This window comes from Pteropus vampyrus, unplaced genomic scaffold (assembly GCF_000151845.1).
Source record: "Pteropus vampyrus isolate Shadow unplaced genomic scaffold, Pvam_2.0 Scaffold63, whole genome shotgun sequence".
Classification (NCBI taxonomy): Eukaryota; Metazoa; Chordata; class Mammalia; order Chiroptera; family Pteropodidae; genus Pteropus; species Pteropus vampyrus.
Genome location: NW_011888844.1, coordinates 6,528,772 through 6,543,301, shown reverse-complemented (window position 1 = coordinate 6,543,301; position 14,530 = coordinate 6,528,772). Strand labels below are relative to the sequence as shown.

The following is a 14,530-nucleotide window of genomic DNA, read 5'->3' as shown; positions in this document are numbered from 1 at the left end:
AATATCGGAGAGTTTACTGCCTATATTTTCTTGTAGAAGTTTTATGGTTTTGAGTCTTACATTTAAGTCTTTAATCATTTTGAGTTTATTCTTGTATATGCTGTAAGAAGGTGGTTCGGTTTCATTTTATTGCATGTATCTATCCTATTTTCCCAACATCATTTATTGAAGAGATTGTCTTTATCTCATTGCATATTTTTTTCATTCTTTGTAATATATTAAATACCGTGTAGGCATGGATTTATTGCTGGGCTCTCTATTCTATTCCATTGTTCAATGTACTTATTTTTAGACCAGTACCATGCTCTTTTGATTACTGTAGCCCTCGTAGTATAGTTTGATATCAGGTAGTGTGATATCTTCAGCTTTGTTCTACTTTCTCAAAATCGCCATGGCTATTTAGGATCTCTTATGGCTCCATATATTTTTTAGGATTATTTATTCTATTTCTCTTAAAAATGCCATTGGTATTTTGATAAGATTTAATTGAATCTAGAGATTGTTTTGAGTATACGGCCATTTTAATGATGGTGGCTCTTCCCACCCACAAGTATGGTATATACTTCCATTTATTTGTATCTTCAATTTCTTTTTTCAATGACATAATTTTCTGAGAACAGGGTGTTTACCTCCTTGGTTAATTTGATTCCTAGGTATTTTATTGTTTTTGATGTAATTGTAAATGTGATTGTTTTCTCAATTTCTTTTTCTGAAAGTTCATCATTGGTGTATAAAAATGCAGCTGACTTCTAGATATCAATTTTGTATCCTGCTACATTACTGAATTCATTGATCAGTTCTAATAGTTTCTTTTGGTGGAATCCTTGGGGTTCTCTATACAAAGTATTATGTCATCTGCAAATAATGATAGTTTTACTTCTTTTTCAACTTGGATGTCTTTTTTTCTCTTTCTTATCTGATTGCTGTACCTAAGACTTCCAGCACAATCTTGAACAGAAGTGGTAAAGGTGGTCATTCTTGTCTTGTTTCTGATCATAAGGAAAATACCTTTAGCCTTTCTCTTCTCAGTATGATGTTAGCTGTAGGTGTGTCATATATGGCCTTCATTATATTGAGGTATGTTACCTCTATTCCCACTTTGCTGAAAGTTTTTATCACAAATGGATGTTGAATTTTTTTGAATGCTTTTTCTGTATCTATTGATATGATTTTATGATCTTTAACTTTCAATTTATTAATGTGGTGTATCACATTAATTGATTTGTGGATATTGTACCAACCTTGTATCTCAGAAATACATCTGACTCAATCGTGCTGCATGATATTTTTAATGTATGCTAAATTTGGTTTGTTAATATTTTGTTGAAGATTTTTACATCAATGTCCATAAAGGATAACAGTTTATCATTTTCTTTTTTTGTAATGCCTTTGTCTGGTTTTAGAATCAAGGTAATGGTGGCCTCATAAAGAGAATTAAGGAGACTTCCTTCCTCTTGAACTTTTTGAAATAGTTTGAGAAGAATAGATATCAATTCTTCTTTGAATGTTTGGTAAAATTTGCCTATGAAGCCATCTGTTCCAGGACATTTGTTTTGGGGAGTTTTTTGATTACCGATTCAATTTTGTTTATGGTAAACTATTGGTTTAGATTTTCTGTTTCTTCTTGACTTGGTCTTGAAGGAGTGTATGTTTCTAGGAATGTATCCATTTCTTCTTGATTGTCCAGTTTTTTGGCATATAATTGCTCATAGTATTTTCTTATGATCCTTTGTATTTCTGTGAAGTCCATAGTTACTTCTCTTTCATTTCTGATTTTATATTAAGTGTCTTCTCTCTTTTTTTCCTTACTGAGTCTGATTAAGAGTTTATCAATTTTCTTATCCTTTCAAAGAAACATATTTTGGTACATTAATCTTTTTATTGTTTTTCTAGACTCTGGTTTGTTTATTTCTGCTCTGATCATTATTATTTTCTTTCTTCCACTCACTTTTAGCTATGTTTGGTGTTTTTTATTTTTTTCCTAATTCTTTTTGAGTGTAAGGTTAGGTTGTTTATTTGAACTCTTATTTTTTGAGGTAGGCCTGTATTGCTCTGAATTTCCCTCTTAGGACTGCTTTTGCTGTGTCCCATAGATTTTTAAATCATTGTGTTTTCATTTTCATTTTTCTCTAGGTATCTTTTGATTTCCTCCTTTATCTCTTTGTTAACCCATTCATTGTTTAGTAGCATGTTATTCAGCCTCCATGTGTTCTCTATTTTTCATTTTTTTTTTATAATTGATTTCTAGTTTCATACTATAGTGATTGGAGAAGACGGTTGATATGATTTCAATCTTCTTAAATTTACTGATACTCGTTTTGTGTCCTAACATGTGAGCTATCCTGGAAAATAATCTATGTGCACTTGAGAAGAATATATATTTTGCTGCTTTGAGGTGAAATGCTCTGAAAATGTTTATTAAATCCATCTCATCTAGTACGTTAATTAAGCCTACTGTTTTCTTGTTAATTTTCTGTCTGAAAGGTTTATAAATTGGTGTTAATAGAGTGTTAATGTCTTCTACTATGAGTTTATTTTTGTTGATCTCTCCTTTTATGTTAGTCAATAATTGCTATATGTATGTAGGTGCTCCTATGTTGGGTGTGTATATGTTTACTAAAGTTATGTCCTCTTGATTTATTGATCCTTTTATCATTATGTAACACCCTTCTTTGTCTCTTATTATAGCCTTTGTTTTAAAGTCTATTTTGTCTGATATAAGTATTGCAACCCTGACTTTTTTTTTCCATTTTAATTTGCATGAAATATCTTTTTCCATCCTTTTACTTTCAGTATATGAGTGTGATTTGATCTGAAGTGGGTCTCTTATAGACAGCATTTGCATGATTCTTGTTTTCTTATCAATTTGGCTAACCTATCTCCCTTTTTTTTCCTGGCTTTATTGAAATGTAATAGACAATCAGTTGCTCGTATTTACATTGTACAATTCAATGAGATTTTTAAAAATTATAGCTGGCATACAATACTGTATTAGTTTCATTTGTACAGCATAGTGATTAGAGATCTATATAACTCACAAAGTGATCACTCCACTAAATCTAGTACCCTTCTTCCCCCTACATATTTATTACAACATTATTAACTATTTTTCTTATGCTAAATTTTATATTTTCCTGTCTATTTTGTAACTATCCATTTGTACTTCTTAATCTCTTTGCCCTTCTTCATTGCCCCACCAAACCCCCTCCCATTTAGTAGCCCACAAAATATTCTCTGTACCTATGAGTTCATTTCCATTTTGTTGTTGTTGTTGTTTGTTTTGTTTTTTAGATTCCACATGTATGTGAAATCATGCAATATTTTTCTTTTCTTATCTGACTTACTTCATTCAGCCCAATACCTTTTAGGTCCATCAAGGCAATATCTTTTTCCATTCCTTTCCTTTTAGTCTGTGTGTCTTTTAATCTGAAGTGAGTCTTTTACAGACAACATATGCAGAGATTTTATTATCTCATCCATTCAGCTACTCAATCTTTTGATTGAAACACTTATTTTTTTTTTTTTTCCGTTTGAGGTACTTATTGATAGGAATGTAGTTATTACCATTCTTTATTCATGTTTTTTTTTTCCTCCTCTCTAATTCTCCCCTCCCTCCACTTGCACCCCTGACCTATGGATGTTGCTGTTTCCCCTTAAGAACTGGATCTCTGAAGATGGGGCATCTCCTCCCACAGGCTCGTGGTGTTCACCCAGGGCCTGGTGCACCTGGGGCCTGGCACACCCGGGGTATGTTTCATGGCTCCTGCACCAGAGATCTGCGTCTCATAGTAAAGACCAAATACTTCCCACAGACTCCGAAAAACCAGAAACTTATTTCCTTTTGCAACACTGTATGCCACAATATAAACTTCCTTATGGGGAAATTTGGTCTATTAATGGGAGCATTGAGTATAACACCATACTCCAATTAGACCTCTATTGCAAATGGCAGGGTAAATGAACAAAGATTCTTTATGTTCAAGCCTTATTCTTACTTCAAGAAAATGATTCCTTCTTGCAGAAATCTAAATTAACAATTTTAGTTTTCCTTCATACTAACAAGTCTTCCCCTTCTGAGTTTACTTTGGCCAAACTGCTGGTTCCTTCTACTCCTTCCACTACTACTTCCTCCATACCCAGGGAAATCTCCTCTACCACCTAAAGCTTTCTCTTTATCTTCTTGAAAATTTTGTCCTCTGGCAGAAGCTCCTGGAGGAGAATCCGAACCCCAATTTGTCCACAAACCATTTTCATTTGTAGAACTTAAGTAGATCAAAGCAGACTTGAGAAGATATTCTGACAACTCCGATAGGTTTATTGATACCTTCCAACATATTACACTTGTCTATGACTTAACTTGGAAGGAAACAATAATTATTCTGAGACAAACCTTATCAGATACTGAACAGGAAAGAATTTTATGAGAGTCCAGAAAGTATGTCAATAGCCTTCATCTATCTAATCCCCATTGAAGAAACAGCTGTCTTTCCTGTAGATCCTGGGTTGGATTATAACAGCTCCGCTGAGAAATGAGAAAGAGATCATTTTGTTGTACGCATTAAGGCTGGGCTTAAGGAAGGATGGCAAAAGGTCATCAGCTATACAAAAGTAACAGCAATCGCCCAAGACTCTGGAGAAAATCCTATAGGCTTTTTGTAGAGGCTCCAGGAAGCCCTCATTAAATATACTAACTTAGAATTAAGCTCTTATGAGGGCCAAGCCATTTTAAAGGACAAATTCATAACCCAGTTAGCTCCTGACATTAAGAGGAAGCTCCAAAAGATTATTCAGGAGCCCAGAATCACTTTAGACGAGATGCTAACCACTGCAACCACTGTGTTTATAACCGTGACCAGGTGTTAGAGGCCAGGCTCAGAATAAGGAACAAAGGAGGGATACTTGGCATGCCCAAATGTTAGTGGCCCTTCAAGGCCAATCTCAGTCCAGGTCCATAAGTACCTCACTCTCAATGGCAAAAAACTCATCCAAGTATGCCATCTACTGTGTACTTGGCTACTGGGCCAAAGAGTGCCCAACAAGGAAAAGCCTCCCAAATCTGCTTGATATAAAATGTCAGCAGCTTGGTCATTGAATTGCTTTCTGCCTCTCAAGTAGAAAGAGCCCCGGGTCAGAGCCAGCCACAGGCTTCCAAATGGTTACTCCGGACTGAAGAGGCACCATCCAGTCAGCTCTACCACAGAAGATTTCCATTATTGGAGTGGAGCCAAGGGTACAAATGGACATGGCAAGTAGGACTATTACTTTTCTTTTGAATACAGTGGCTACCTACTCTGTCTTTACTTCTTTCTCTGGACCCTTCTCACAGACCTGCACTATCTGTGAGCCAATTTCACAATATTTCACTCCACCTTTATGTTGCTTATGGGATGGGTATTCATTTACTCAAGCCTTTCTTCCTATGCTGGAATGCCCAAGTCCACTTTTAGGTTGAGACATCCTATATAGGCTAGGAACCAAGATTACTTTAGGAGGCACCTAAACCTCCTCTCCCTCACAAATGTTCTTATTATTAGAGGAATCTAAGATCTTCCCCAGTTCAGAAACTTGGGAGGTCCGTATCAACCCTATAGTCTAGGATCAAGGCATTCTTGGAAGACCTAAAACAGCTATTCCTGTTGTAATCATCCTAAAAGAGCCTTCTCATTTCCCTAATCAGAAACAGTTCCCATAAATTCTGAAACTAAACAAAGTCTCCAACATATAATATCAAAGTTTTTAAAACATGGACTTTTGTTCCTACTAATTCTCCCTGTAACACCCCTATTTTACCTATTAAGAAGAAAGATGGGACTTACTGTCTTATACAAGACTTAAGAACAATCAATGAAGCGGTGATATCTTTATACTCAGTAGTCCCTAACCCCTATATTCTACTTGTAACCATACCCCCAGACACCAATTGGTTCACTACTTTAAATTTAAAAGATGCATTATTTTCTATTCTTCTCAGCCCACCATCTCAGTTTCTCTTTGCCTCTGAATGAGACTCTCCTAACGGGGTCCACCGGCAGTTGACTTGGACAGTACTTCTCCAAATATTCTGAGACAGTCCTCATCATTTTGGACAAGCCTTAGCTAATGACTTACAAGATTTACAACATGAAGGAGAATCCATTTTATAGTGTGTAGATGACTTCCTACTTTGCTCTTCTACTTGAGACAAAGCTATAGAACATGCCATTCAGACTTTACATTTCTTAGCCACCTGAGGCTACAAGGTTTCTCATTCCGAGGCCCAATAAGTCCAACAAAAGGTCACCTTTTGGGGGGGTCACACTGACTCCCAGCACCCAGATTCTATTCTCAGAAAAGGTATAAGGAATTGCATAATTACTAGACCCAACCACTCAAAAACAACTTAAGAGTACTTTTAGGACTCATTGGATACTGTAGGCTTTGGATTCCCAACTACAGGCTAATAGTCCAATCTCTATATGACAGATTAAAGGAAAAACATAACTCAATTTCTCTCCAATGGGGATGCTCCCAGTGGGAGGCCATTCAACAACTTAAAGATTTACTCATCAGAACCTCTGCTTTAGAACTCTCCAATCCATCTAAGCCTTTTCAACTTTATATTCAAGAAAGAAATGACATTGCTCTTGGGATCCTTACTCAACTGTTAGGGTCCACTCATCAATCTATAGGCTACTTATAAAAATGATTAGATACCATTACTCGAGGGTGGCCTGCTTGTCTAAGAATCCTAGGAGCTCTTTCTCTTCTTGAAGAGGCTTTTAAGTTCACTCTTAGAGCTCCTATCCAAATTTATACAAACCATCAAGTTTCAAGTTTATTACAAGACAATAGTCACCATTAGTCGTCTGAAAGCAGACTCCTGAGACATCAGGCTTTTAGAAAACCCTGATACAACTATATTTACTTGTGGACTTTAAATTCAGCAACCTTATTACCATCACCTGACAAAGATACTCCTTTTCATTCCTATCAAGATCTCTTTTCTATAGCTCCAGAGCCGACTTAACAGATCAACTGCTAGAGAACCCTGATGACATCTGGTTCACAGATGGGAGTAGTTTCATGGAAGAGGTAAAAAGAGAGCAGGATATTTAGTTATCTCCCTCCATGACCTCATAGAAGCACAACCATTATCTATCGATACTACTCGGCTTGCAGAATTAGTTGCTCTTATTAGATCCCTAGAACTAGCAAAGGGAAAAAAAAAAAAGTACAGACTCCAAATATGCTTTCCTAGTACTTCATGCCCATGCAGCCATTTGGTAAGAATGGGAGTATCTCACTCCTTGAGATAGCCCCATTAAATATGCTTCTCAAATCAACAACTTCTAAGAGGCTCTCCAATTACCTCAACCGGTAGCTGTAGGACACTGCCGAGTACATCAAAAAGGGACTCAGAAGTTGCCTAAGAAAACCAAGCTGCAGATGCAGTCACCAAAAAAGGCAGGCTTACAAGAACCTCCCCTTCAGAAAGCCCTAATACCTATCCCCAGTCCTCTTCTAACTCCTAGATACTCTAAAGAAGAGGAAACTTGGGCCACCCAAAAAGGATTTCAATCTACATCTTTTGGATGGTTACAAGAGGAAGAAATCCTCTGCCTTCTTCAGAGTCTTCAATGGAAATTAATAAAATTCCTACATGACTCTACCCATTTAGGAAGAGAAGCTCTTTCCTCCATAGATTCCAGAGTGTTTAAGGGGAAGGGACTCTCTAAAACTATTGAACACGTTACACTGGCTTGCTCTACTTGTTTTATTAATAACCCACAGGGGGCCCAAAAACCATCCTTAGTTCAACCAGCTCAATAACATGGTATTTTTCCAGAAGAAGATTGACAAATAGATTTCACCCATATGCCTCCTTCTCGGAACTTCAAATACCTTTTCATTGATACCTTTTCATTGATACCTTTACAGGCTAGATTGAAGCTTTCACTACTCAGACTGAAAAGGTTTCAGAGGTAGCCAAGAAACTATTTGTGTGGAGAAAGAAAGATAATAATCAGGCTCCCTCCCATACCTGTAGCTAACTACCAAGCAGAAGAAAACTCAGCACTTCTCCCCTTATGTAACCATGTGCCTGGTACGTGTGTGTGTGGGCTTCCATCATCTGGCAGTGTGCCACTATTGTTTAACCTTTGTATAAAAGGTGTCACTGCCATGCGGGGCTGATGGTGCCATGCCGTTATGGGAGAACTGCCGCCCTGTGAGGCAGGCTGTGCCTTTGCTGAAATAAAGAGTTATGTCACAGTTGCTTATGGCTCCCTGCATTTTCTTCCAACTGCCCGAGTCTCGTACCCCTTATCTCAGAACCGCCAATCTGCACCAACACACTATTACATGAGATTATACCCAGATTTGGCCTTCCCTTCTCGCTCCAAAATGACAATGGGCCAACTTTTACATTTTATAACACTGACTATTTTGAAGGCCTTAGGAATCAAATATCATTTTCATTGTTCATGGAGACCTCAATCATCCATTAAGGGTGAAAGAGCTAATCAATTCCTCAAGGTCACTATTCGGAAATTCATCCAAGAAGTCTTCATAAACTGGTTAGAAGCCTTACCAATTGCTTTTCTTTATACTAGGTTTGAGAGAGTAAGAGGAGGCATCTGAAAAATGCAAAGGAAAGGGCTTTCAGAAATGACCAACTCAGCTGGTTAAAATCTATTCCTGACTGCCCTCTTTCCCCTCTCCAGGACACTCCAGCTAACATGTTTTTCCATAGCTATCTCCCCTACCTCAAGGACTCTATAGCTCGCATCTGTTGATTCATAGCTTGCTATACAACTAATGCTCTTCCTTATCTCTGTAGCTGTGTAGGAACAATAAGACTGTGTAAAACTGCTTGTTTTGTTACAATCGGGGCTCAGCCTTTGGATAGGAAACTGCTGAGCTAGTGCCAGCATCAATAAGTGCTACTTTCTGCTTATAGCCCCAGTGTCCCATCTTTCCAAGAATCCTATAACAGTGTTGATAACGCTAAGGTCACGGGTTCTACAAGGCAAAATGACCTGTAAATGAATATGACCAGTGGTCTGGAAATTCCTCCCCACTTGTAGCTCCCCATTCGAAGCTCCCCCTCCCATTCTGAGTTGTGACACACACATGAAACCTCAGACAAAGGAATCATGTGCCCCTTGCATGGACACTGCAGAGGTAATATAAGCTATAATAAATCTAACCAAGGGGAGCTCGTGCATGGTGTTGTTAACCCCATGCGCTCCATTGGCCAATAAATTCTCCTTATAACAAAGTTGTCTGAGCATCCAAATTCCTCCATCGGGTTTTGCTTCCTGCAACAGGTTATTTTCAAATGCAGCACTAGGACTGAGCCCTTTTGAGGCCTTAAATGGAAGGCCATTCTTACATTCAGACCTATTATTAGATACTGATTCCATAGCTTTAGGCTCTTATATTAAGTCAATTAATCAATTCCAACAAGCCCTAAAGGACTATGGAATTGCTATCAAACTCCAAGAGATAAAGAATTCTCCTTTATATCCTCCTGGCACTAAAGTATTAATTAAGGTTTACAAGGATAATTCTCCAGCCTTGCAACTATAGCCAGTTTGAAAGGGACCTTACCTTGTTCTTCTATCTTCCCCAAATGCAGTAAAAGTCCCTGGAATTTCCAGTTGGATTCACCATTCTCAAGTCAAACCTTACTTCGAGCATCCAGAGACTTCTTCAGCAGACTCTACTTACACCTGAGAATCAATAGAAGGCCTGAAATATCTTTTCAAGAAAGAGAAACCAGGATGAGTTTTATATTTTTTCTAATTATCTCTACTTCCTTTTTAATTTTTGCTGTGGCTTTTCCAATCCCACTTACACCTTATTAATTAGCTAATCGAACTGTATCGCTTCTTAAGATTTCTCAGCCTTGCTCGTTATGCCTTTCTACCAAAAGCTGTGGGTGGGTTACCCCAGCCCCCGATTATCTATGGGCCACCCTCCTAGCACCTTTATCTGCCACTTCTTTTTCAACTTTAGTATGGGGATACAAGGCCAACTTGCATATAAAACATGTTCCGTACGAAAGCCAAATTCAACCCTTTTTTGCTAATCCCGTTTATGCCCCCTCCAGAATAATATTCTCCTTTCTTAATAAGGGGGATCAGATTACCTTTCCTTTTTGTATTCTTAGTGAATCCTCATCAGGCCTTTCTCTTGGCAGACTTTCCTCCTTGTAATGCCCACTAATGTTCTCAATTCGCCCTCAAAGCCTTAGGGATATGGGAGCAGAACTTTCATTAATTGATGGCCAATTGAACTCAGTTCCTAATACACTTCTTACCTCTAAGGCCACTACTGCAGTTCCTCTCTTTAAACTAAACTCTTCCTCTAAAACTGACTTTTGCAGGCTCCATCCAACTAGTCATACTTTTCCAGCTTCCTACTTGACATTTCTGTCTCAGATTGCCCATATTCACTGAAATAATCAATCCGATCTCCTTTGGAACCCTGAATGGAAAACTTTATTCTTTAGAGAATTTCTCAGCTGTAACTACCATCACTCTCTCCTTTCTCTTTTACCTGCAGAAAACCTTGCTGCCCTGGGACCTGTTTTAAAGGGATGGGAACTCAAGGGAGACAAAAATCCTCAAACCCTTATGCTCACCTCATTTTTGACTAAAACAGACCTGTCTAGGAGAATCTATTGGATCTGTGGGAAGAAAGCCTATTTTATATTACCCCCTGGATAGACAGGACTTTGTTCACTAGGCTGTTTCCTTGAATATGTCTATTGCCTGGGAAAACTTTTCATTCTCTTATCCTATATTTCAACCAACTTGCTTACAGAAGCACATTATTCCTTAACTATTTTCATTAGGTATTGCTTTTACTTCTTTCACAGGAATTGCAGGGACAGCTACAGGTAGCTTGGCACTTGGCCTTCAAAAGGAACTATTGCAAGAAACAGCTAAGGTCATCAAAGAAACTGCCTTTGCCCTAACCAAAATTCAGGAACTAGATTTTTTAGCAGGTGTAGTACTTCAAAATTGAAGAGCCTTAGACCTTTTGACAGCAGGACAAGGGGGAACATGTGTATACCTCAAAGAAGTATACACGTGTCTACTTCTATGTTAATCAGTCAGGTCAATTTTCTATATCCATCCAGAACATCCTTAAATCTGCAGACAAAATAGAACACCTTGGAATAGTCACTCTAACTAGTAGCTGGCCAACATAGTTACAATCTCTTCTCCTATGATTTGTTGTCCCTCTACTCCTATTTTTCTTCTTCTCTTAGGACCGCCCTTCCTAAATCACCTTGTTCAATTTGTATCTTCCAGAGTCCAGGCAATTCATTTTCAGATGATACTCCAAGAGAGATAGCACCCTGTTTTAACAACAGATCTGATACCATACTATGGACTCTTAAATGAGCATTGTCAACCTTTGCCTCTAGTCAACAGAGAGCAATTATAAGGGACCCAATCCTCCACCATTGTCCCTTCTCAGCTTGAAGTAGCTCAAACTGTCATTGCCCAAAACCCCAACAATTTGGGTCCCTAATACTTGAGCGGAGAAATGTTAGGTAGTTAGGTAGCCATGAGTGATAGGAGTGAAAGCCTGGCTCCGTAACTATAGAAATGTCAACACTGATAGCCCAACCCAAAAGCCTGCCCCTCAGCCTTCCCAGAGAAAAACTCATTTTTCAAATAACAATACTCCTACGTCCTGGTGGACAAGGGAATAAATGATCATAGCATAACAACCAGTTTAAGCCAGCAACAAACGCTTGTGCAGTAAGGAGTACTGTGACCTTCTTTTCATCTCAGCCTTATTATACAATCATTATAATGTCATGTATCATCTCAGAAGTTCAAGAATCTAATTATAACAGACTGAATTCTGGAAAGGAACATGTGCAGTTAACAATAGATTATATAACAGCCGACTTTCAATCAAAATGGCCTCACACATCTATCAGCTAGCACTACCCTTGTAACTACCCATCTTAGTCCAAATATAAGACAAACTTCCCCACCTCTACAAGGCTACAGCCCTCTTTGGTGTAGCCCATTTCTCTCTTGAAATGTACATCGATAAATCTTACCTCTTCTAATCTTCATTGATCTGTAATTTTTTATTGTGTTGCTGAAAGAACTGAGGCCCCAGCACCACTGGGGCAACAAGGGACTTAGAACATTCCCAACAGTGACACTCCTGTGATGTAGATATTGTTATGCTTCATGTTGTCCCAGAGGTCTCTTAAACTATCCTCACTTTCCTTTATTTTTTTTTTTTCTTTTTGCTGTTCCAATTGAGTGTTTTCTGCTACCTTGTTATTCGGCTTGCCAATTTGATATTCTGCTTCATTCAATCTACTATTGATTCTTTCTAATGTATTTTTCATTTCAGTTATTGCATTCTCTATTTCTGTCTGTTTCCTTCTTATGGTTTCTATGCCCTTTTTTTATGCTTACTCTCTCTCTATTGAGATTCTCAATGAGATCGTTCATTCTCCCTCTAATTTCATTAAGCATGATTATAACCATTATTTTGAACTCTTTCTCTAGTAGGTGCTTGCCTCTATTTCATTTAGCTTATTTTCTGAAGTTTTCTCCTGTTGTTTCATTTGTGGCATGTTTCTTTGTTTTCTTATTTTATTAACCTCTCTGTGTTGGTTTTTATGTGTTAAGAAGATTCATTTATCTCTCAGTCTTGGCCAGATGGCCTTATGTGGAAGGTGTCCTGTGTGACCCAGTTGCACGTCTTCCTAATCACCTGTGCCAGATGCTCTGGACATGATTTTTGTGTGGGTTCTGTGTGATCTGTTGTAGCTAAGCTTTTATTGTTAGCACATCAGTGGTTGTGATTAACACTCAGGCTAACTGTGAGAATAGGCTATGCCCACAGAGTGTATATTGCTGTGTGGGGGCTGTCTCCACTGAGTGGGATTTGCCCTAGCAAGCTTGTTCACTTCTTGAGAACACCCTTTGAGTGTACTGCTTATGGGACTAGTCAGGAGTTGTTCTGTTGTGGTCTAGTATCAGCCTCTGGGTGCATTGGCTTTGTGGCCCCATGGAAGGGGATCCCAGGTAGGCAAAGATCAGCTGCTGCCTTTGATTGCTCAAGGCTACCTGGTGGGAGCTACAAAGTGATCCAAAGATGGTTGCTGCTTATGTTGAATCTATAGGTATGTGGAAGAGACAATGCTGTAAGCCACGGTCCAGTTACTCCCAGTGCCAGGCCTGGGGCAATTTAGCAGAAGGATCAGTGATCCTCAAGGCCTGAGGCTGCCTGTCAGTTGCTTGTAAGACTCCATACCTGAAAGAACTTCTGTGTGATGTGTGCATTGTATGGTGTGTGGACCCAGGGATTCACCTGGATATATTGGGCAGATTTCCTCTGGCCACTGCAGTGTTGGTTTTCATGCCAGCTCTGTCTCTGTGGCTTCCTGTAAAAGTCTCAGATAGCAGGAAGGCCAGCTGTCACGCTCCTCAAATGTGCAAACACCCAAGATCTGTTCAAGAAATACTGAAGTTCATGGGCAGGTATTTGTGGCTTGCCACTGAATGTCTTTTCCAGGAAGCACAGGCTTTGCATGGGCCACACAAACTGAGTTGTTATTTGCTATTGAATTCATGTCCCAAGGACACCACAGGATGGGAATGGGTTTGCCTGTGACCGGGCTTGTCACAGGTAATTTGTGGGTTGGGTGGAGCAGCATCTCAGAGAGACACAGTACCATCAGGCCTATACAGCCCTAGGTTTGCTGCCATTTCTAGATCTGCGGGCTCTGGCAAAAGTCACAGATCACTGCAAGACTCGCTGCCATCTGGGACAGTCTCACAGACCCTCACAATCTTCCCAAGCTATTCTTGGCATTAGTGACCTGCCTGAAACTGTTTTCCCTAAAATGCATGCACAGCTGCGGACGAGTTCTAATGCCTGCACTGAATGCTTAGCCCCCAAAAGTAGCAGGGGAAGGGCAGCTGCCAAGCAATGGGCCACCTCAGGCAATCTGTGGATTGGATATGGTGAGTCGACCTCCTAGGACCAATGCAACTTCAACATTGGCTCTGCAGAGAGAAGGTTCAGAACAGGCAAGCTGGCACCGGTTTGCAGACTGCCCCATAGGGGTCCAACTAAGGCACAATGGTGGCTGCCCCTCTATCTCTCACTCCAGTGCCACATAATGCAGTCTTCCCACATATGACTTTTGCACCTCCTGAGACTCCATCCTTCCCCCAGAGCCCCGGGTGTGTGTTAGTGGGTGAGAGAGACCGTGAGCCAGTCCTTTAAAGTAGGTGCCTGGTATTTCAGTTTCTTTCATCTCACCTAGACAGCCAAAATCCCCACTGAGATTTACAGTCAAATTTTTTGGGATCTCCTCCTCCTTTGGCTGGACCCTGGGCTTCAGAGCTCCCATATGGGGGTAGGACCCTTCTCTCCTTCAGGGGGCCCTCTGCAGTCGTGTTCTCCCTCCTGGTGCTTCACTATCATGCATGGGTACAGGCCCAGCTTGATTTGTATCTTTTCCCATCCTACATGTTTTGATGTAGCTCCTTTA

The 14,530-nt window shown here is 39.4% G+C and overlaps 1 long non-coding RNA gene across 1 annotated transcript in view; it reads right to left on the bottom strand.

Annotated features, from left to right (window-relative positions):
- LOC111740401 overlaps positions 1-8,798 on the bottom strand; it is a 10,022-nt gene extending 1,224 nt beyond the window's left edge. The window contains exons 1-2 of the long non-coding RNA XR_002780601.1: positions 8,706-8,798; positions 7,851-7,858 (exon numbers count right to left, since the gene is read on the bottom strand). This is a non-coding gene — a long non-coding RNA (uncharacterized LOC111740401). The remainder of the gene's footprint in view (positions 1-7,850; positions 7,859-8,705) is intronic.
- Between the last annotated feature and the right edge of the window lie 5,732 nt (positions 8,799-14,530).